This window comes from Rana temporaria, chromosome 1 (genome assembly GCF_905171775.1).
Source record: "Rana temporaria chromosome 1, aRanTem1.1, whole genome shotgun sequence".
In the NCBI taxonomy this organism is placed as follows: Eukaryota; Metazoa; Chordata; class Amphibia; order Anura; family Ranidae; genus Rana; species Rana temporaria.
In genome coordinates this window covers 455,812,470-455,834,601 of record NC_053489.1, presented here as the reverse complement: position 1 = coordinate 455,834,601, position 22,132 = coordinate 455,812,470, and the positions used below count along the sequence as shown (strand labels likewise).

Sequence of the window (22,132 nt, the reverse complement as noted above, 5' to 3'; positions counted from 1 at the left end):
GCATACACACGATCATTTTTCAGCATGAAAAAAACATAATTTAAAATGATCGTGTGTGGGCTGCACATAGTTTTTCAGTTTCTGAAAAACAACAAAAATTTTTTTCGAACATGCTGCATTTTTTAACGTCGTTTTAAAAAAAATTGTTTTTTCGGGTTGTAAAAAATGATTGTGTGTGGGCTAAAACAACGTTTTAAACCTGCGCATGCTCAGAAGCAAGTTATGAGATGGGAGCGCTCGTTCTGGTAAAACTACCGTTCATAATGGAGTAAGCACATTCATCACGCTGTAACAGACAAAAAAGCGTGAATCGTCTTTTACTAACAAGGAATCAGCTAAAGCAGCCCAAAGGCGAATAGAACTTCCCCTTTAGAGTGCCGTTGTACGCGTTGTACGTCACCGCGCTTTGTTCATAATTTTTTAAAAACGATGGTGTGTGGGCAACATCGTTTAAAACTTCGTTTTTTGGACATGCTGAAAAACAACGTTTTCTTTCATGCTGAAAAATGATCGTGTGTACGCGGCATAACTCTCACAAAGTACAATGCTGCATGACAAGTGGCCACTAAATTTGGTTAAATATTTTTATGCACTTCTGCCCTGCAGCACTAGGGTCATCAGTTCAAATGCCAACCAAGACATGCTTGTAGGTTAATTGGCTCCTGTCTAACTTGTCCTTAGTATGTATTTGTATGTAAGTGAAATAAGAACCTAATATTGTAAGCTCCTTGAAGGCAGGGACTGATGTGAATGTAAAGTGCTGCATACATTGTTTGCACTATATAATTACCTCTAACACATTAAATATGACAGCATTATTTTGGTAAATGCTAAGAATTAGGAGGATAAAAATAAAAAAATATGTTATATTTCCCCCAAAACTCAGGGGCAGGTGCCAGCTGTTCTTTGGGAAGCCTTGCCCTTCTCTTTTTTATGGGAACTCTTGCCTCCTCAGTTCTTGTGCTTTTGAAAAGGGTGTGGGGAGGGGGGACATTTTCATTCACCTCCTAGGTATAACACGTATTGTGGGGAAAATTACACAGGCCCACTTTCCTGCAACACACAATGCAAAAAGGCAATACTAAATTAAGATTCTATGCTGAGAATCATTACTGGTCTAGAGTGATCTGTGATCTAAGGAGCAAATTCTCCACAAGATATTTTGCATATAGGTCTTTAGAAACGTATGAGCGCTGAGTAACTTCCAAGTCTGCCCCCTCCCCTTTCAATGTCAAATACATATACTAAGAACACAGACACTGACTAAAGTAAAGGTAAAGTACAGGTACAGTATTTTTAAGATGAACAGTGCATGTATGTGATTACCAATTACACATGTGAATGACAAAGTGCCCTTGAAATAGTGGGTATGCAAGTGGGATACAAAGAAGACCTTTGTTTGATTTAATGACAAAATAGCTTCTTTTTAGCCTAATACCCTAAATCACAAATCTTTTCTAGGCTTTCAAATTATTTCACATCAGTAGCATTTAAGAAAAATGTTACGCTACATAAGAATCAATCATTATTCATTATCAAAGGACAAATAGCAAGTGACTTCCAGCAGATAAAACCTTAATGCACTCATATACCATTTCAGATAACAGGGACTGAATGCTGGACATCTTGATAACAATCATTTCTGAAGTTGCATGAAATATCAGCTGGCACTGTATCTCTCCCAGAAGAAAGGAACTTGTCGATAAGATTTTCTTACTTTCAATAACTTTGATAAACAAAAAATTATGCAGCATTTTTAAACCGAAGTTAATTTTATCCAAACTTTAAAGTGTATGTATAAACAAAACTTTCTTTTTTTGTTGCAGTTTTGGGTAGAGAAAGGTTAAAGTCCCTGCCAACTTTAGATTTTCACAACAAGTATACATTTTCCTGATGGGATAATAGTTATATGACATGTCTGAAACTGGTCCTGATTTTATCTGATAGGGGCTGATTTACTAATAGCAAATACGATGTTTACTTTGCAAGTGAATTCTCACTTAGCTTAGTGAATGTAGGGAACTTTCACTTTGCATGAAATACCAAATCAAATGGAAGTTAAATAAAAATATATTTTTTTGCTGCCTCGTATTATGGAAGTCAGCAGAGCTTCCCGTCATTTGCTAAGGGAAATTTTGCAGTTAAGCATGTATTCCTGGCACACTCCACCTGTGCCAGTTTGACTGACTCCTGTGTGCCTGCACAGGATGTCGTCATCCCCCACTGGCTAATTAAGGGGCCAAAACCTAACACTTGGAAGTATCCCAGAGAGAAGATGACAGCGGTCATTGTAGGATGTAAGCACTGCATCGCTGGAAGGTGGAGGTGAGTATTTTGTCTAGTTCCGCTATAATGCTAGTGCAGACTGTATCGAATATGTAATTTTTTTTATTTTGCCCATAGTTACACTTTAAGAATGAATACTTGTCCAAATGTAGACTGCACTATGTGTTTTCCCATTGCAGGTGTGGGAATCAGATTGATTTCCGCACCCGCAACCACCTGCAGCTGAATTGCACTGCTCTTGCAAGATGAACTGAGCTGCCGTTGATTCTGATTGGCACCCCCATGCATCTCAGCCCACAGTGAGATCACAGGGACATCTGCAACAACAGAGTCAACCAGTGAACAGTTGGTGCAGATGTGAAAATTAGTGGAGAAGCATGACAAAGAGCAGAAACTGTCTGGAGGACTGTTCCAGAAATCATAATGACAAAGTATTCCAACAAGAGGGCACATGGATAACAATGATTAGCAATGTGATTGAGCCTGGCAGATAACAGATAACTATACAATAAATTGTATAGTTTATTTCTGATGAGATACAAGATACCATTTGATTAATACAATTTAAGGGTTGTGTAGATCCACATGTTCAGGTTTTAATTTTATCGATAAAGTATTGTACAATGAATTTTACAAATTTTGAGCATATCTCAGTTTGTACCAGTAAAGTTCATGTATACCTCATTGAGGAATTATTTGTGGTACAGTGGTGGTGGCCTCTATTAAGTCATAATTGTTCCCCCTTCACATCAGTGTCCATTATCCCACTTATCCCCTCTATAGCCTCCCCAGCTCATAGCAGTGTCTTCACCCCCCCCCCACCACCATAGCACTGTCCTCACCCCCTTTCCCTTTCACAGCATAGGTTTCAGCCTCACGCACAGTCCAACCTTACACAGGGCAAGTCTAGATGGAGGGTGGGAGCTGCTAGTGTCATAGCAGCCCTCTTGCAGCTCTTGCCCTCCATACGGACCTGTCACCTCTCCCATCCTCTGTTCTGTTGCAAGGATGACAGCATAGTGACTGTGGGGAAAAAAGCAGGCAGCCGGGTAAGAGAGAAAGAGATTTAAATGGGCTTTGCTAGACTATGCATCAAACACAGGACGACTAATTGCTGTGGATGCAACTATTTTAGTGTACCAACATCACGATAGTATGAAAATGGGAATTGAACTGGACTAATAAAGTGGACTTTGGGCGGTACAAGTAGTTAATGTAAAAAATCTATAAATATTTATTTGTAAAAAGCATACATGAAGAAAATTGTATACAAAACTTTAAAAAACAGTATAGTGTCAACATATGATCTCAGTACATATAACAAAAGATATTTCAAAAAGCTTATACTTATGCAAATACACTCATAACATGAGAACGTATAGCATCAGAGGGTATATGTAAACTTTTAGTTCTTGAAACTGAGTTCAATATGCGTGGTAGTGAATCTTGCTTTTACTCTCAACATGTTTTGTGTACAGGACGCTTCATCATCGAGCGAATCGAGCTTCCGAAAAAACACAACTCCGACCTTCAGTGGTGAAAAGTATGTATGTACACAACTTTTACCTAGCCAGTCTCCTGGGCATAGGGTAGGTATTTGTTGTGTGTATTAGTAGAACAAATGATAATAATGACAGGCTATGACACAGACTGTTGGTAAACAGTAAATATGGACGACGAAAGCCCCCTTCAATAATCCTCAAGATTCCCCTTAGCTTCATAAAACTCTAAGTGCCAGATTGCCTAGGAGCTAAGCGTCAAAGGGGAGGTAACCGACCTCATCGCAGAGGGAAAATACAAATCGCCAGGGGAACAGAGGCAGAGAGCATGAAACCAATCATGCATTAACGTCGCCCTCCTGTATTATTATTATTATTATTATTATTATACAGGATTTATATAGCGGCAACAGTTTGCGCAGCGCTTTACAACATCAGGGAAGACAGTACAGTTACAATACAATTCAATACAGGAGGGATCAAAGGGCCCTGCTCGTTAGAGCCTACAATCTAGAAGGGAGGGTCAAGTGGAACAGAGGGTAGTAGATGTGGGGGGTGATCAGATGGAGAAAATTAGAGTACAGTTGTTAGATGTGGGAAGGCGACGTTAATGCATGAACGGTTTCATGCTCTCTGCCTCTGTTCCCCTGGCGATTTGTATGGTGGATACCTAAGGTGACCTGGACTCTGGGAAGGGTTGGTTACCTCCTCTTTGACGCTTAGCTCCTAGGCAATCTGTCACTTGGAATTTTATGAAGCTAAGGGGAATCCTGAGGATTATTGAAGGGGGCTTTCATCGTCCATCTTTACTGTTTACCAACAGTCTGTGTCATAGCCTGTCATTATTATCATTTGTTCTACTAATACACACAACGAATACCTACCCTATGCCCAGGAGGCTGGCTAGGTAAAAGTTGTGTACATACATACTTTTCACCACTGAAGGTCGGAGTTGTGTTTTTTCAGAAGCTCGATTCACCTACCTTTATGCTCCCGATGAAGCATCCTGTACGCGAAACATGTTGAGAGTAAAAGCAAGATTCACTACCACGCATATTGAACTCAGTTTCAAGAACTAAGGGCCAGATCCACAAAAATTTCTACCTAAGTGCCCGATCTACAAAGCACTTACCTAGAAATTTTCGGCTGTGTAACTTAAATCCGGCCGGCGCAAGGCGTTCCTATTCAAATGGGGCGAGTCCCATTTAAATTAGGCGTGCTCCCGCGCCGGCCGTACTGCGCATGCTTACGATGTCATTTTCCCGACGTGCTTAGCGCGGTTTTACGTTGCGCCGGGTTTTGAGAATCACGATGGGCGTGAAAAAAAAATACGAGTTGCGGCGGGAAAAAAAAAAATTGAAAAAAAAAAGACGGCGACGCGGGATAGAAGGGTCTACTTTTACAAGGCCTAAACAGTTTAGGCCTTGTAAAAGCAGCCCTAATTTTACGATTGCAAACTAATACTTACGGAGAAAAAACGAAGCTGAAAAGCTTCGTGGATCTCCGTAAGTGCTAATTTGCATACCCGAAGCGGCATTTCGACTCGAAATGCCCCCAGCGGCGGATGCGGTACTGCATCCTAAGATCCGACAGTGTAAGTCCCTTACACATGTCGGATCTTCTCCCTATCTTTTGGAAACTGATTCTGTGGATCAGTTCCAAAGATAGAAACAGGGATACGACGGCGTATCAGTAGATACGCCGTCGTATCCCTTTTGTGGATCTGGCCCTAAAAGTTTATATATACCCTCTGATGCTATACGTTCTCATGTTATGAGTGTATTTGCATAAGTATAAGCTTTTTGAAATATCCTTTGTTATATGTACTGAGATCATATGTTGACACTATACTGTTTTATAAAGTTGTGTATACAATTTTATTCATATCTGCTTTAATTACTTGTACCGCCAAAAGTCCACTTTATTAGTCCAATTCAATTCCCATTTTCAAGAGAGAAAGAGAGACCAGTTTCCTAATGGCACAACCAAAGCGGTCCAGATGGGACTGTTACTCAGTCCAGATCCAGACCACAATCAGATTTTTAGTGATACCTGGTAAAGACTGTGACCATAATTAATGTGAAGAGAAACATAAGCAGGATGGTGAAAAATAAACATAAGGGAGATTAAATGTTAGAGCATAACCAGTTTAGGTTATAAACTATTCATTATGGTATTATTTATAACTATAAGCTATTTTGGTTGTATTTCAAAGTACTAGAAAGAGAGAGAGGTAGCAAGATAACAAAATAAAGAAATAAACACAAGTATACTTTTCAAAGTGAGCTTTCAAGGGAATGTTTACTCAGCTTAGTGAACGAGGTGAAGCTGTGCTAACTTCTGTCATCCAATCATGTACAAAAATCTATTTTTTTTTTTTTCATTTTACTGGCACATGATTAAGTATTCATTGCAAAGTGAATTTACACCAAATTCTCAAAAGTTTGTGAAAATTCTTATGCACACCAAATTTGCTTTGCAAAGTGAATGTATCATACTCCTATAGCAACCACAATGAGTACAATCTTATAACAGAGTATTCCAAAATACATACTGTACATGCATTTAGATACATACTAAGATGCAGCTGTGCCCCAACTCCATGCAAGGGTTGTGTTATTAAAACAATACATATAATGACTTTCTTTCATCCAGCACAGCATATTCTGTTAATAATAATAAGGTACATTAACATATGTGCATAATTGTTCTGGAAATGATCTCTGCCAAAAAAGAAACTTGGAGCCAGAAAGGATACGAGGCTCTGGGCACCATGAATAGGTTTTATTTCCAGCTTGTTAATACATAAGGGGTTTATATAAAATCTGTGTTAACATTATTATGTGTGTCCTGGTTTCCATTGCAGCACTAGGCCAGCTGTGCTCTCATTGCGTTTAAAAAATAAGCAGTGTTTAAAATAGTGAAATTATGAATACATGTTTCACATTACCATTAAATAGACATCATTAGTATATATTATGTATTTTAAAAACAATAATTTATTTTGTTCATCTTGGAAAATATGATAATTGTAATTCTTATACCAAGGGACTTTAATTCTAAATACAATTGATCATACCCCAGAAATGATAGCATAAGGTAGGAACTGTTCACCTATTTCCAAAGAAAAGCTTATTAATGTATTAATTTCTGCTATGTCAAAGTCTACATATGCAGATAAGGTTTAAAACTGTGTAAGGCTACTAAACAAATGGTTTTAAAAAAAACAGGCTTGCCTTATGTACTTTATAATTGTCACAATATACAAAACATAATCAGATAAACTGTCTCACAAAAGTGCGTACACCCCTCACATTTTTGTAAATATTTTATTATATCTTTTTATGTGGCAACACTGAAGAACTGACACTTTGCTACAATGTAAAGTAATGAGTGTACAGCTTGTACAACAGTGTACATTTTCTGTCCCCCTCAAAACTACTCAACACACAGCCATTAATGTCTAAACCGCTGACAACAAACGTGAGTACACCCCTATGTGAAAATGTCCAAATTGGGCCCAATTAGCCATTTTTCCTCCTCGGTGTCATGGTGACTCATTTATTGTTTCAACGTCTCAGGTGTTATCGCTCTCACTGTTTAAGAAGATCGCCAAGACCCTGAAACTGAGCTGCAGCAAGGTGGCCAAGACCATACAGCAGTTTAACAGGACAGGTTCCACTCAGAACAGGCCTTGCCATGGTTGACCGAAGAAGTTGAGTGCACATGCTCAGCATCATATCCAGAGGGTGTCTTTGGAAAATAGATGTATGAGTGCTGCCAGCATTACTGCAGAGGTTGAAGGGGTGGGGGAAGGGGGAAGCCTATCAGTGCTCAGACCATATGCCACACACTGCATCAAATTGGTCTGCATGGCTGTTGTACCAGAAGGAAGCCTCTTCTAAAGATTATGCACAAAGAAAGCTTGCAGACAGTTTGCTGAAGACAAGCAGACTAAGGTCCAAGATGACCACTGCCTTGCTAAAGAAGTTGAGGGTAAAGGTGATGGACTGACCAAGCATGTCTACAGATCTAAACCCTATTAAGCATCTGTGGGGCATCCTCAAATGGAAGGTGGAGAAGTGCAAGGTCTCTAACATCCACCAGCTTGGTGAAGCCATCATGGAGGAGTGGAAGAGGACTTCAGTGACAACCTTTGAAGCTCGGGTGAACTCCATGCCCAAGAGGGACAGGGTGCTTTGGGGTTGGGGGACCGCAGGTTGCCCCCCTGCCCCAAAGCACCCACCCCCCCCATGTTGAGGGCATGCGGCCTGGTACGGCTCAGGAGGGGGGGGTGCTCGCTCATCCCCACTTTTTTCCTGACCGGCCGGGCAGCATGCTCGAATACGCCATTTTTTCGGCATAGGGGTTCTCCTTACAACCCGTACCAGACCTAAGGGCCTGGTATGCTCCTGGAGGGAACCATGCCACTTTTTAATTTAAAATTTGGCGTGGAGTTCCCCCTCTTGATTCATACCAAACGCTGCGTCTAGAATTGGCGGGAATCCAAGTCGGATTCCCGTCGCTTCTATCTCGCGCTTACTGGAATGTGCTTTTCCTATTCGAGCTAGTGCAAGATGTCGGCACCCTGTCGCAGAGAATCAGCGCAATGCCGTTGTGCTGAAAACACATTCTCACAGACAGGTACTGTATATGTAACATGTTTTGATTGAGCTGTATTACTCACTATTGAGTAATATAAATTATCAGGACGTGTAGTTTACATAAATATATTGTTCATGTTTACTGGCCATCACTTTTTTGATTTTCAAATTTTTTGTCCAGATATGGAACTTCAGGGGGAAAGATAATTCTCCCTGCAGATCCACTGCAATGGTTAACTGCTTTTGTTGGCTGCCTGACCGGTTGCAGTTCTCTGACATCTTTTCATACACTGTAAGACCATGAGGAAGTTACACAGTAGAGGACAGTACTGACTGCATGGGGAATGAGGTATCGATAAGTATATTACCTTTTCATCCTCCCCTCCAGCTCTGAACGAGCAAAAATGTAACACTTTTTTTACCCAGAATTCACCTTCAAGTTGTGGGGCATGCTCCATGATCAAGTTGTGATTTATGTGCTCCAGAAAAAAATTGACCACACCAATTGTATGTATGTTCTCTATGGTACATGTTGTATCTGTTCACAAGAGTGCTGCCTTTATTTAATCTGATTGGGGTTGTATTACAGCAAAAGCATGACCAAAGTCTAAATTAATTTCCTATCAGATCCATATACAGAATTTGCATTCACTTACAAGGTCCTGTTGGGTTAAACATAACAAGAAAAATAGGAATGTAACTTCATCCTAACTAAGGAAGTGCAAAGAGCAATGAAAACATGCAGAATGCAGTAGCAACCAATCAGAGGTCAAATAATTAAAATATGACTTATAATTGATTGCTATTGGCTACTGCCCTTTACATATTGTTCTTTGACTTTCTGAATGCGCCTGTAAGTGCCTGAACCTCTTTACTTCATCTGGTTACTCATAAAAATAAAATATCATTCAAGAATAAAGGACTCTTGTAATATACATTAATTCAATTCAGGGCACACAATTATTGCAGCAACAATTTCATAAAGCTTCTATTGAAATTTGAGCATTATATACTGCCAGAGACTGATATTGTTTTTCATTATTATGTATGATTAAATGGATTATAAAATGACTGGATGCTATGAACAATTGTCATGTCTTATCTGGTGAAAGAGGATACTTATGGTGGGAAGATTATGAATAATATGTGATGAAAAGTATTTGGGGTTAATTTATTGAAAAATCCCTCAATGGAATTAGATCTGTAGGTGTCACCAAAGTTCTCAATTTAATTATTTTACTTATCTTGTTATAGCCGGAGAAAAATGGTTTTAACATATCTCAAAGATTTGCATAATCATTTCACAGTCATCTGTAACCTTATATGTAAGTAACTCCACTAGGCACCTTTAAAATGAAAAACATGTTTTGTAGAGAAAAAAAACATCTCTTGTGAAGAAAAATAATATTGTGTTCCAATTCTGATAACCAGGTATGCGTAGAAGTTGTAAAAAAACTGAAATGTCCTCTGTGTTTTAGCTCCCATTCTCGCTAAATGATACCTGACCATGTCTAAACAGGGAAAATAATCTCAGCTCCTGTAATGCAAAAGGAGCTCCCATCTTTTCTGCCCACATTGTTATTAGTCAGCATATGATGGTGACAGAGAGTAGTGGTAAATACATATAATTTAATTAACTCAGGGTGTCAGGTACTTAACCGTTATTTTATGTATATTGTTATTTAATTGTAACCGTTATTTTATTTACAAGCTGTGGAAGAAGGGGGCCCTCAGATCCTGCCCCCTACGCTATCTGAATGAGTATCCAGGGGCAGGGCCACCCGGTGGCATCATTTGAAGTCTCCACCCCTTGTGACATCACATCATGGGGCATGATGGGGCCGTGACATCACAAGAGGCAGAGCCTCCGGATGATGCCGTGTGTCGTATTGACACATGGCGGCCCTAGCATTTCATCGGGAGAGAGCGTTGAGAGAACATTGGGAGAAGTTAGCGGAGATAGGAGAACCGACAGAGGGAGAAGACAGCGGAGGGAGGAGATTCGGTAGCGGGAGAAAACAGCAGAGAGAGGAGAACTGCTGGCGGAAGAAGTCATCAGTGGAGAGAGAAGAGCCAGAGGATAAAGACATTGCTAGAGGGAGAAGAAATCGAAAGGAGAAGAGATGCGGGAGCTGTTCAATAAATTACTTTGTCAAAAACCTGTGTACTGTTTTTATTTTTGACACCTTTTTTTAAGTGAATGGGTAGGGGTACAATGTACCCCATACCCATTCATCGAGATCTGTGGGATCCCTTGTTAAAAGGGGCTTCCAGATTCCAATAAGACCCCCACCCACAGACCCTGACTACCAATGGCCAGGATTGTCAGGAAGAGGCCCTTGTCCCCAGCAACATAGGGATAAGGTGATTTGGGGAAGAGGGTTGCAGGCCCAACCCCTGCCCCAATCACCCAACCCCCCTATGTTTAGGGCATGTTGCCTGGCATGGTCCAGGGGGGTGTTGCTCGCTCGTCCCTCAATTCCTGACCTGCCAGGCTACATGCTTGGATAAGGGTCTGTTATGGATTTTTTCATTTTGATGTGCGGTTCCTCTTTAAGATCCTCAGCGCACACGTCGCACTGCAAGTTGGATCATAATGATTCGACTTCTGGTGCGACTTGTATTCAAATCAGTGGGCTCTCATAGGAATCCAATTATTTTGAATAGAGGCAGAGAAAAGCTTCTAAAAGCTAGCGCGGCTAAATGTCCATTAACGCCAATACAAAAAGCCACTAAAAACACAATTGTGTAGCTGCTTTTTCCTGGCGTTGGTAGTGGCTTTGCAGCTCGTTTTTTATAATGCCCTGTGTGCATGAACCCTAAAGTGAAAATCTGTGCAAACAGGTAAATACACAGTTCAACTACAAACATCTTTACCATTTCACATGCGAGAGACGCAGCTGCTGTGATGCGTACAACTCCACTAGTCAGGTAATTCACTCTTCTGTTTTGTGGTTTAACATTACTGTTTGCTAGGTAAACTGTCTGTTCACTGGACAGAGTTAATGATGCCGTTTTCCTGGGCAGTGTGAAGGCTAGAGGGAGAGACAGATTTAAAATAGTGTTGGGCCCTTGGCAAGACAGCAGTTTTGGCCTATCCATCCCTTCAACTGACACTGATACAGAATGCAGTAGGCACAGGGAGTCCTTACTATTTGCATTTCCTGTACTAGCATAGTCCTATGAGAAATCAATTCCTGCAAGTGCGTTCTTCCTTGTGAAAAGACAGGCAGATGCACAGCTTTGATTGCTATACCCCTGGTTTTACTACACAAGACTAAAGGTTGTAGCTGGGCCTCCTGGACATTTATTAGGCCCTGGGCTCCTGCCTAGGTTGCCTTGTGGATGATCTGGCTTTGCAGAGAGATAACATAGGTAGTTAGTGGAAGTTACTGTATGTGGCAGAAGTGCATAAAGTCTATAACTGTCTGTAGAGTATAATGTATATTTAGCTGTTTGTCTGCAGTTACACTTTCATCTATGGTACAATTGTGAACAGAGGCTGCAAGCTAAGGTGGTGATAGTTAACTACCATACTGTGTATGCATACACTTAGCTTAAAACTGAATGGTCCATTATATCTGAAGTTGCAGATTTTCATAATCTGTATATACAAGCATGCTATTCTAGTAACAGTGGACATAGTTAACTGCTGCTTAGTTTTCTTATAGGTTGCAATGAGTGCATTCAGTATTTACAAATCATCCTTATTTTCTTATGGTATGGACTGCACCTGCAGTCACCTTTGTATGCTAAATACATTGTAGAACAAATTACTTATTTGCATTAGGGTTTAGTTTAATTTTATTCTGGAATTTAATTAGCCCCCTGTTGTGTTTTATCATTATGGTTTTTAGTCATTATTTTTTAATGCATTATTCTGCATCAGACGAAAAATACTTGTAAGACTGTGCAAATCAATAGTCTTCAAGGTGCCCCGAGGTAAAAAAAAATATCTCCACAAGCTGCAATTGCAATCTGTAGAAATATCACAAAGTTTATATATATATATATATATATATATATATATACACACACACACACAGGTACATGGCTTTTGTTCTCAGAGAATAGGTGCAGGAACTCACCCTCCCCAACCAACTGTCCGCCCCCAACCCCGTTGTTCCACGGGAAGAGAAGTAAAGCGGAGCGACATCTGTGTACTCTGCAGTGTACGCTGCAGCGATGAGGTGTGTGTGTCACACAGGACACAGACAAATAACACAGCATGAAGGACAGTACTTACAGTACATATCTCCCTCAATGTAACCATCTATTGATCACCTCTGTGCCCCCCATTCACATCTCACCTTGTCCACAGCTCACTCTCCTTCCCCCTTCCCAAAGCTTACCACTTCTTTCTCCTGTCGGCAACTTACCACTTCTTTCCCCTGTCCATAGATTATCACTTCTTTCCCTTGTCAGCAGCTCTTCAGCAGCAGCTCTTCAACCCTCCGAATTTCACCTCTTCACCCACTGTCACCTCTAAATAACCTGCCAACCCTTGCCACTGTACCACCTGCCCCCCCCCCCCCTACACACACTACTCAGCTCTCACTTTGCACAACCTCTCGCTCCTTTCAAAGCTCTCACCTCTTCTTACAAATTCACCCCCACTGCGGTTTACAGCTGTCATCTCTCCCACCAATGCCTCTGTGCACAACCACTCACCCCCTCCCTTCTCCCTTTCCCTCTTTTCTCTCCCTCCATAGCTTTCACTCACCTCCTCTTAATAGCTTGTGGTTCAGCTGGTAATGGTCTGTTGAGTGCGTGGGCTTTTTTCCACACAGTGTGGTCTCAGCATCCGTCCTACCCTGCCTCGCCCCGTTGGGACTAAAACTGGGCCGGATGGGAGACAGTTCTTGAAGCTCCAGAGATAAATAAACAAAAAATACAGTGGTCATGGCGTAGGGACTTGGAGCACCCACTGACACAAGTACTGCTCTACACATATACTGAGTGTCTGGCACAGAAGCCAGTGGAGGACGTGAGTAGCGTAAATACTTTCTATACTGCCTTCTGTGTTCAGTGACAGGATGAAGAGGACAGAGCTGCCAGAGGTGGTGGAACGTCGTTTTTGGCAGAAAAAAAACATATTATATATATATATATAAAATTATAAATGGTTGTTAACATTTTTTACAAAGAAATATCTGAAAAGTGTGGTATGCATTTGTATTCATCCCCCTTTACTCTGATACCCCTAACTAAAAGGGAGAATCTGTCCACAGGGCAACTATTAGTCATGCACTCCACAAATCTGGCATTTATGGAAGAGTGGCAAGAAGAAAGCCATTGTTGAAAGAAAGCCATAAGAAGTCCTGTTTGTAGTATGTGAGAAGCCACGTTGGGGACATAGCAAACATGTGAAAGAAGGTGCTCTGGTCAGAGGAGACCAAAATGTTACCTTTTGGGCTAAAAGAAAAATGCTATGTGTGGTGGAAAACAAACACTGCACATCACCCTGAACACACAATCCCCACTGTGAAGCATGATGGTGGCAGCATCATTTTGTGGGGATGCTTTTCTTTAACAGATACAGGAAGCTGGTCAGAGTTGATAAGAAGATGGATGGAACCAAATACAGGGCAATTTTAGAAGAAAACCTGTTAGAGTCTGTTATGTTATGGCCCGATCAAAGTCCAGACATAAATCCAATTAAGAATCTGTGGCATGACTTGAAAATTGCTGTTCACAGATGCTCTCCATCCAATCTGATAGAGCTTTAATTTTTTTGCAAAAAATAATGGAAAAAATGTCCCTCTCTAGATGTGCAAAGCTGGTAGAGACATCCCCAAAAAGACTTGCAGCTGTAATTGCAGCCAAAGGTGGTTCTACAAAGTATTAACTCAGGGGGCTGAATACAAATGCACGCCAAACTTTACACATATTTCACAATTATGTGCCACTTTGTGTTGGTCTATCACATAAAATCCCAATAAAATACATTTACATTTTTGGTTGTAACATGACAAAATGTGAAAAATTTCAAGGGGTATAAATACTTTTTCAAAGCACTGTAGCTATAAATATTTTTGACTCTCAGACTGCCATAGTAATAAGGCCCAAGTAATATTTCTCAGATTGATTTACCGTTAGCAAACCTGGAGGGATGCATAAAATCCACTTTCCTAATAACACAAGAATGTTATAGCATAAATAGCATAAATAGTTTTTTAAACAAATTACAAGTTCTTTGATCAATGCTGTTTCTTAACCCCCTTACATATTTTAAAGTGGCATACTATAGTTACATATTTAGTAAAGTTAAATAAAGAAACTGGTCCATGCAGTTCAAACCGAGTGTGTGTGTGTGTGTGTGAATATGAGTGTGAATGTGTGTGAGTGATGTGTGTAACTACTGTTTTCCATATCCCTGAACGTTGTGGTCAGTAAGAAACACAGCTAAAGTTTTTTTCAACTTATCTATGCTCTCCGCTGACACCACCAACTGTTAAAGGAAGTTCTACTTCCTTACGAGCCTTATGCCCCATACAGACAAGCAGAATTTCGCCAGCAAAAGTCTGATGTGAGCATTTCATCAAATTCCGACCATGTGTATGCTCCATCAGACTTTTGCTGTCGTATTTCTGCCAGCAAAAGTTTGAGAGCAGGTTCTTAATTTTTCCGGCGGAAAAAAATCCTATCGGAAAATCCATTTGTCTGTATGAAATTCCGACGGAAACAATTCGATGCATGCTGGGAAACATTGAACTTCTTTTTCTCGCCTCGTCGTAGTGTGTTGTACGTCACCACATTCTTAAAGCTCGAAAGTTCAGAGAACTTTTGTGTGACCGTGTGTATGCAAGCCAAGCTTGAGCGGAATTCCGTCGGAAAAAACATCCAACTTTTTTACGACGGAAATTCCGCTCATGTGTACAGGGCATGAGGAGTAAATAACCTCTTATGCAGTTTAACCACTTAAGGACCCCTTCACGCCGATATACATCGGCAGAAGGGCACGGCTGGGCACAAGCATGTACCTATACATCCTCTTTAAGAGTCCAGCCATGGGGTCGCAACCTGGTCCAAAGCTCCGTGACCGCGCCCACGGGACCCGCGGACCCGATCGCCGCCGGTGTCCCGCGATCGGTCTCAAGAGCTGAAGAACGGGAGAGGTGTGTTTAAACTTAGCTAGAAAACAGTAATGCTAAACCACAAAACAGCAGGATGACCTTCTTGAATAGCAGAGGTATGTGGATAACAGTCATAGCTCCGTTGGAAGTTAAAACAGTAAAGGTATATGTAGTAAAGGTACATGTTTGCACAGATTTTTACCTTATGCTAAAGGAACTTAACAATCAACAATATAAACATATTTTAGTATTTAATAGAAAAATAACTTTCTATACATTTCTTCAATAGTACATACAATAGAAGCATTACACAAAGAAAGTTGTTTGGTTGTCTGCCTAAAATCCTAGGGTTAGCTCTACATGACCTCAGATAAATAACACAGCCTTTTCTTGGTGATATCTGCTTTAGACACATACAAAAGGCGTTTTTCACAAAGCAAGTCATAAACAGGGCACACTTGTACCCTTCCCATGGCTTACAGCTTTCTATACGCAGAGCAAAACGTTATTATTAACCATAAATTGCAAGTGACTACAACTGTGTGTTTCTTTTCCTGACATTTTATCGCAAAGAAAAACATAATTGTGCCATTAGCAAATTCTACAAAGGTAGTCTCATTTTCATTATGTTCCAAAAAAAAAAGTGTATTTTCCCATATAACTGCATTAAAAGCCATGTGGAAGTAAAAAAATAAAAATGTTAACTGTGCTTCCATTACTTAGTAGAAAGATTGTAGAATATTATTTACTAAGCTAGAACTGAACGATTATCCAATAGATTGGGTGCTTTATTTGGCAAGATAAGCAATTTAGGAAGCATTTAAAGTAAGTATGCCTTGAAGCATTCTAACTTAGAACATAGAAAAATATAGATTGAACAGGATAAAAGTAATGCTAAAAATGTATTCACTTCTTCAGATACATTTGAATAGGTTTACCTGAAAAGAGTAATAAGTGCAAAGGCAGATGGCACGTGAAGTATTAACAAATTGCTAAAGACTATAGCCATCGCAAAATAGATAAAAATAGCATTCTATTTAAAATATCAACTGTTTCATATACTGAAGATAAGCTGTGTATGTTGATTTAAAAGGACACCGATTGGGAAAATTGTATTTAATTTTTTTTTTTTTTTCAAATTATATTTATTAAAGGTTAGGACATACAACCACATTTCATATTATGATAAACATCAGTTGAAAAGGGTTACAAAAGATAATGTTTTACATAAGGCAAGCAAGTATGAAAAAGTGTAATACAAACAATGCTTTCTCGTATAGTACGTGAAGAGAAAGCGATACAAGGGTTGCATGACTCTCATTGAACAGATGATTCTGAATACCAGGAATTGCAACTGCTACACAAAGAATGATCTGGGTAAAGTTGCTATGATCCTAACTTCTACTTATACTAAAGGAAGTTAAGATAAACTAGAGTTTAAATAAAATTAACATAAAACACAAAATTAAAATGGGAGGGATAAAGAATAGAAGATCCTCCATAAAGGCACATGTCCTGTCTAAATAGAAACCGAGTATCCATGCTGCCTACAATTGAGTTAAGCTATGAGCTTCATGAAGTTGTGATCTGTAGTTTGCCCAGGGTGATTGGCAAGCTGGCCTTGAGATGCCATTCAGTGAATTTGAAAGATTGGATTAGTAATTCTATTTCCGTGGGAGAAAAGGTGTGTTCAATGTAGGAACACCATCTTGAGAAGAATCTATTAGTTGGAACATAGTTTTGCACCTTCAGATCCAATTTTTCTCAAGAGACGTTTTGTGTGGTCTTTTTTTCAGCTGTATTCATTGGTGTGGAAGAGGCTGTCCACATTTTTAGTATATTTTTGTGGGCTGATAGAAAACATAAGTGAGTCCATTGGGATATATAGGTTTTGAGTTTGCCCGGTTGCAGTTGGCTGGATTTGTTATGACTGAAAAAAATTTGAATAAGTGTCTTGGCAATGTGACAGCCAGTGATACTAAAAATATACTGTACAATTTGGTCCCAGAAAGCTGAGTTTTGGGCACATTGCCTAACATGATGAATCAAAAGGGGTTTGAGTGTCCCACATTGCCAACAGGTCACAGAGTTAGGGGTGTCTCCCGAGAAGAGAGATGGGATAAAAGCCCTGTGTATCAATTTGAATTAAGTCTCTCTCCACAGTTCATTGGTGATACATTTGCAGATTTTCGAGGGAACCAGTGGGCATATAACTCTCCCCTGTCCCACATCTGATTGTATAGGGATAATAAAGTGAGAAGGATGTCATTGTTGGTTGCCTAATAAAACTCAGCAGTGTACACAGAGCTTGGAGCTTTGGTATTTGCTAGGGCTTTAATTATGGAGACTATTTTCTCAGTAGAAATGGGGTTGTTTAGATCATTTAGTTGAGAGACTGAAAGTGGGGAGAGATCGATTTTCTAGAAATGTTTGGACATAGTGTTGATCATTTGGGACAATTGGGTCTTCTGAATATAAGGCAGTGTAGTAGTCCTATAGATGTTTGTAATTGTGTATGAAGAGTGGGTAAGTTGTCCTGCTCGTACCTGAGAGCCATAATGTGCATCAGTTTATGGTAAGCCTGTTTAGCCTTTGGTAAGCCTGAAAATCAATTTACAAGTTTGTTGCCAAATTTATGAAGTTTTACACCCAGAAATTAGTGCTGGATTAGTTCTTGCTATTTGGCCCAATCGTTAAAATGACGATTGGCCTCCTGTCAAGCCTTCTTGTGTTCTAAGGAATTAGAGCAAGTCAAATCACCTTAGAGCTATACGAAGAGATCCACTGGCCTGTCTATATTGTAGTAGAGAAGTGTTCTTAAAAGAAGAAGCATAGGCAATAATTTTCCCACAAAGATATGTTTTACCCAATTCCCAAAATAGAATAGGGTCAATATCACGGGCATTATTGAAGAGTTTATATTCTTTTTACAGGTATAAAGTGTGTAGGAAATCTTTATTGCATGCTAAGTATGTAGGGAATTTCCATGACTTCTTTGGAGAATGTGAAATCAAAGTCTTAAGTGTTAAAGAGATGGGGGCTTGATCAGAGATGGCTATATCATGTATAGTGGAATGTCGAATGACAGACATGAGGGGAGAACAGAATAAGTAAGCAAGTCTGGCTAAGAAGTCATGCGCAGGGGAGGGGAGTAAAAAGTGAATTTGTTGCCTATGGGGTGGATAAGGCGCCAGGTGTCTAACATGTTTATTGCCGAGATCATGGAGTGGATTGGAGACTCTGAAACTACGGGAATGTCCCCAGAATGGTGTTTATGTCTTTTACATTTGCGGTCATCATCAGGGTGCATTACAGTGTTAAAGTCATTTCCCACTATATGGAAAGGTAAGGGAAGTTGCATGATTCATGAAGGGATGTCTTTAAAGAAGTTTTATCCTGGAGAGTTAGGGCCACAGCACCACTTTTTTAAATGAAAAGCAAAGAAGAAGTTCAATGCAAACAGATTTTCTAGCCCCTCCCTGGGTTTTGCCTGCTCTTTCAGAAACTTCCAGACTTCCTCCAGTCCCCATGGATATGCTACCTTCCTCAGCTGTCTCAGCCTCCCAGAACTTTTTCTCCCAGACCCACATAGTTGTACAGACTTTCCCAGTCATTTGGGCCAAAAGTCCCCCACACAAGGAATGCTGTCTCTGACAGGAACAACCAGATCTCTTGACAGGGCTCTGTGTTCAAACAGTAGCAACTGCTGTAGCTCTGCTCAGAATTATAACAACCCTGCACTCCTGTGCACTCACACAGGCTGCAGATGTCTCACAAAATCCAGGAACAGGATTGAAGGTTACTTCCCACCTTCTCAACCAAGACACTTCAGAACCTTAAATTTCAAGGCCCCATTCCAGGTCACAATCCACCGGCTGCAACTTCTCAAACTAGGTCTCTGAGATCCCATGTCAAGTATTAATTTACTAAACTCTCACAGTGGCAGGGCCTTGCACTGTCACAGTAGCTGTATAACAGCAACCAGATACAGTATTTTAAAGTTTAATTCAATACACATTTGAAATGGCTAGAGGGTATACCTTTTCCCCAAATATCTGCACAAAGCAAAGTTAAAATAAAATAGTGTGTCCAATACTTATTATAGAAACACTGATAAATGCTCCAATGTAATATGTTTAGTATTCCGGGATATCAACATTTGACTTGTTTCTATAGAAACAAGTACAAAAATTCCTGTATTGCTAGTATTCTTATTGCCTGCCTGAAGCAACAGCTTCATCTTGACAACAATCACTCATCCACTGTGTTGTCAGCCAGTGGCTAAAGAAAAAAAAAAATTCAAATACCACCTGGCACTTTTCTTACTTTTGATTTCTGGAAGCAAGCAAAATACCACTAACAACTGGCTTTCAGAGAATTGAAAATCGAAATTGTGCTAAAACAAATAAACTAAATTACACTGTTGCATTTCTTCATAAATTTCCTTTTTCAAGAGCTAGCAATAACTGTAACAAACTAAATAGTGATTGATAGAAGCAGCACTTATATTGTATCCTAGAGTTAAAATACACTGTATTTCCTATAGAAAATGACATGTCAATCATAAACAGACTATCTTCACATTCCTGACATACCTGGTACTGAAGGTTTGACAAAAAGCACTCAAATGTGTATATGCTATATATCATATTTACATTGTACCTAAAATGAAAGGTTTTCATTTGTATTTATTAGAACGGAAAATCCAAACTATTAAAATAAAGGGTGAGCATAACTTGCAGTGGGCACCTTGACAGGAGAATTACTTGAGTATCCATGACCCAGTTGACTCAAATACAAATGAATAGACATTTGTGCACTATATATACTCTATTCAAATAGCAATGTGAGTCCATAAGTATCATCCAAAAAGTGTCTCCACACCACCAAGGAAAGCTTTCCCAATCTTAACAATTCTATTTGTTTCTCTTCACCATGAACACAAACAGGATAGTATCACCATGTGTGAGAAGAGTGCAAACTCACCAAGTATTTTTGATCCCTTTAGACAGGAAGGTCAAAAGGTGTTTTGTGGGTCTGGGCCCCCATATATATTCTACTTTCCAAAGTTCTCTTACCTCCTGGATACTCTGAGTAGATGGTGGGCTCTCCTTTGAAGTGGAGGTCCAAAAAGGCTAAAAAAAAAATAATAAAATAAAAATGATACTTACCAGAAAAGGCTTTTACTTGGTAGATCGTCCTAATCTGCCTCTTCCTCGTCCGCGGTGAGGTTCTGTGTTCTCCTCCTCGACTTGACTCCTGGGAAATGGAGGCGCGCTGCCTTCAGGGACACACAGGATGGTGTGCCCATTCACAAAAAGCTGCGCAACTCATGCATGCAGAGTAGGAAACGGGCACTGCCTGTTTCCCTTAGTGAGGATGGTGGCGCTGGGACGCGGTCCGAGGGACGGATTGGCCTTGAGTGGCGGACATCGCAGGCAACCTGAACAGGTAAGTGTGCTTATTAAAAGTCAGCAGCTACAGTGTTTGTAGCTACTGACTTTTAATTTTTTTTTTATCTGCTTTAACTTCCCCCTTGAAGGAGAAGTCTTTGCTGGGCTTCTCCTATGGGTCACAGGAGTGCAATTAGTTTTGCACTCCTGTGACCCGTCACTTGAATCAGTCCAGGCAACGCGTCATCACAACAATAAAGTCTGGATCGGCCAGGTGCCTGGACTGATGCCTGTCTTTATTTACAGTCAAAGGAATTGAGGTCCTGTGGAAGCAACTATGTGAAACGTGTCAACCTCTTGACTTAGAATATATAGATATATATTGTTTCATACCAACTTGATCATATTGATCTGAGCAAATCATTTTGGACCAGATCCTCAAAAGGGATACGCCGGCGTATCTACTGATACGCCGTCGTATCCCTGTTTCTATCTTTGGAACTGATCCACAGAATCAGTTTCCAATAGATAGGCAGAAGATCTGACATGTGTAAGGGACTTACACTGTCGGATCTTAGGATGCAGTACCTTGGCCGCTGCTGGGGGCATTTCTCGTCGAAATGCCGCTTCGGGTATGTAAATTAGCACTTACGGAGATCCACAAAGCTTTTACGCTTCGTCTTTTCTCCGTAAGTATTAGTTTGCAAACGCAAAATTAGGGCTGCTTTTACAAAGTGTAAACTGTTTACACCTTGTAAAAGTAGACCCTTCTTTCCCGTGACGCTGTTATTTGTTTATTTAAAAAAAAAAAATTTCCGCCGTATCTTTTTTTTTACCCGGCGCGATTCACAAAACTCGGCGTAACGTAATTTCGCGCAATGCACGTTGGGAAAATGACGTCGGGAGCATGCGCAGTACGTCCGGCGTGGGAGCGCGCCTATTTTAAATGGGACTCGCCCCATTAAATTAGGAACGCCTTGCGCCGGACGGATTTAAGTTACACCACTGCAAATTTCCAAGTAAGTGCTTTGTGGATCGGGCACTAACTTGGGAAATTTGCGGCGGTGTAACTTAAATGGGAAAAGTTAAGTTACGCCGCCTGGCTGTGGATCTGGCCCTTTGGTTTTATTTGTAAATTAGTAAACATTTTTAAAAACACATTTTTGTAATAAAGATCATATTTTGAATTATGTTGTAAATGTCCTTCACTGGTACCGATAAAGTCCAATCAAACGGTTCTATCAAAATCTCCTATAATCTAGGCATGAGGTCCC

The 22,132-nt window shown here is 40.2% G+C and overlaps 1 protein-coding gene across 1 annotated transcript in view; it reads right to left on the bottom strand.

Annotated features, from left to right (window-relative positions):
• The window catches only part of CCSER1 (coiled-coil serine rich protein 1), a 1,156,365-nt gene that overhangs the window by 507,339 nt on the left and 626,894 nt on the right, over positions 1-22,132 (bottom strand).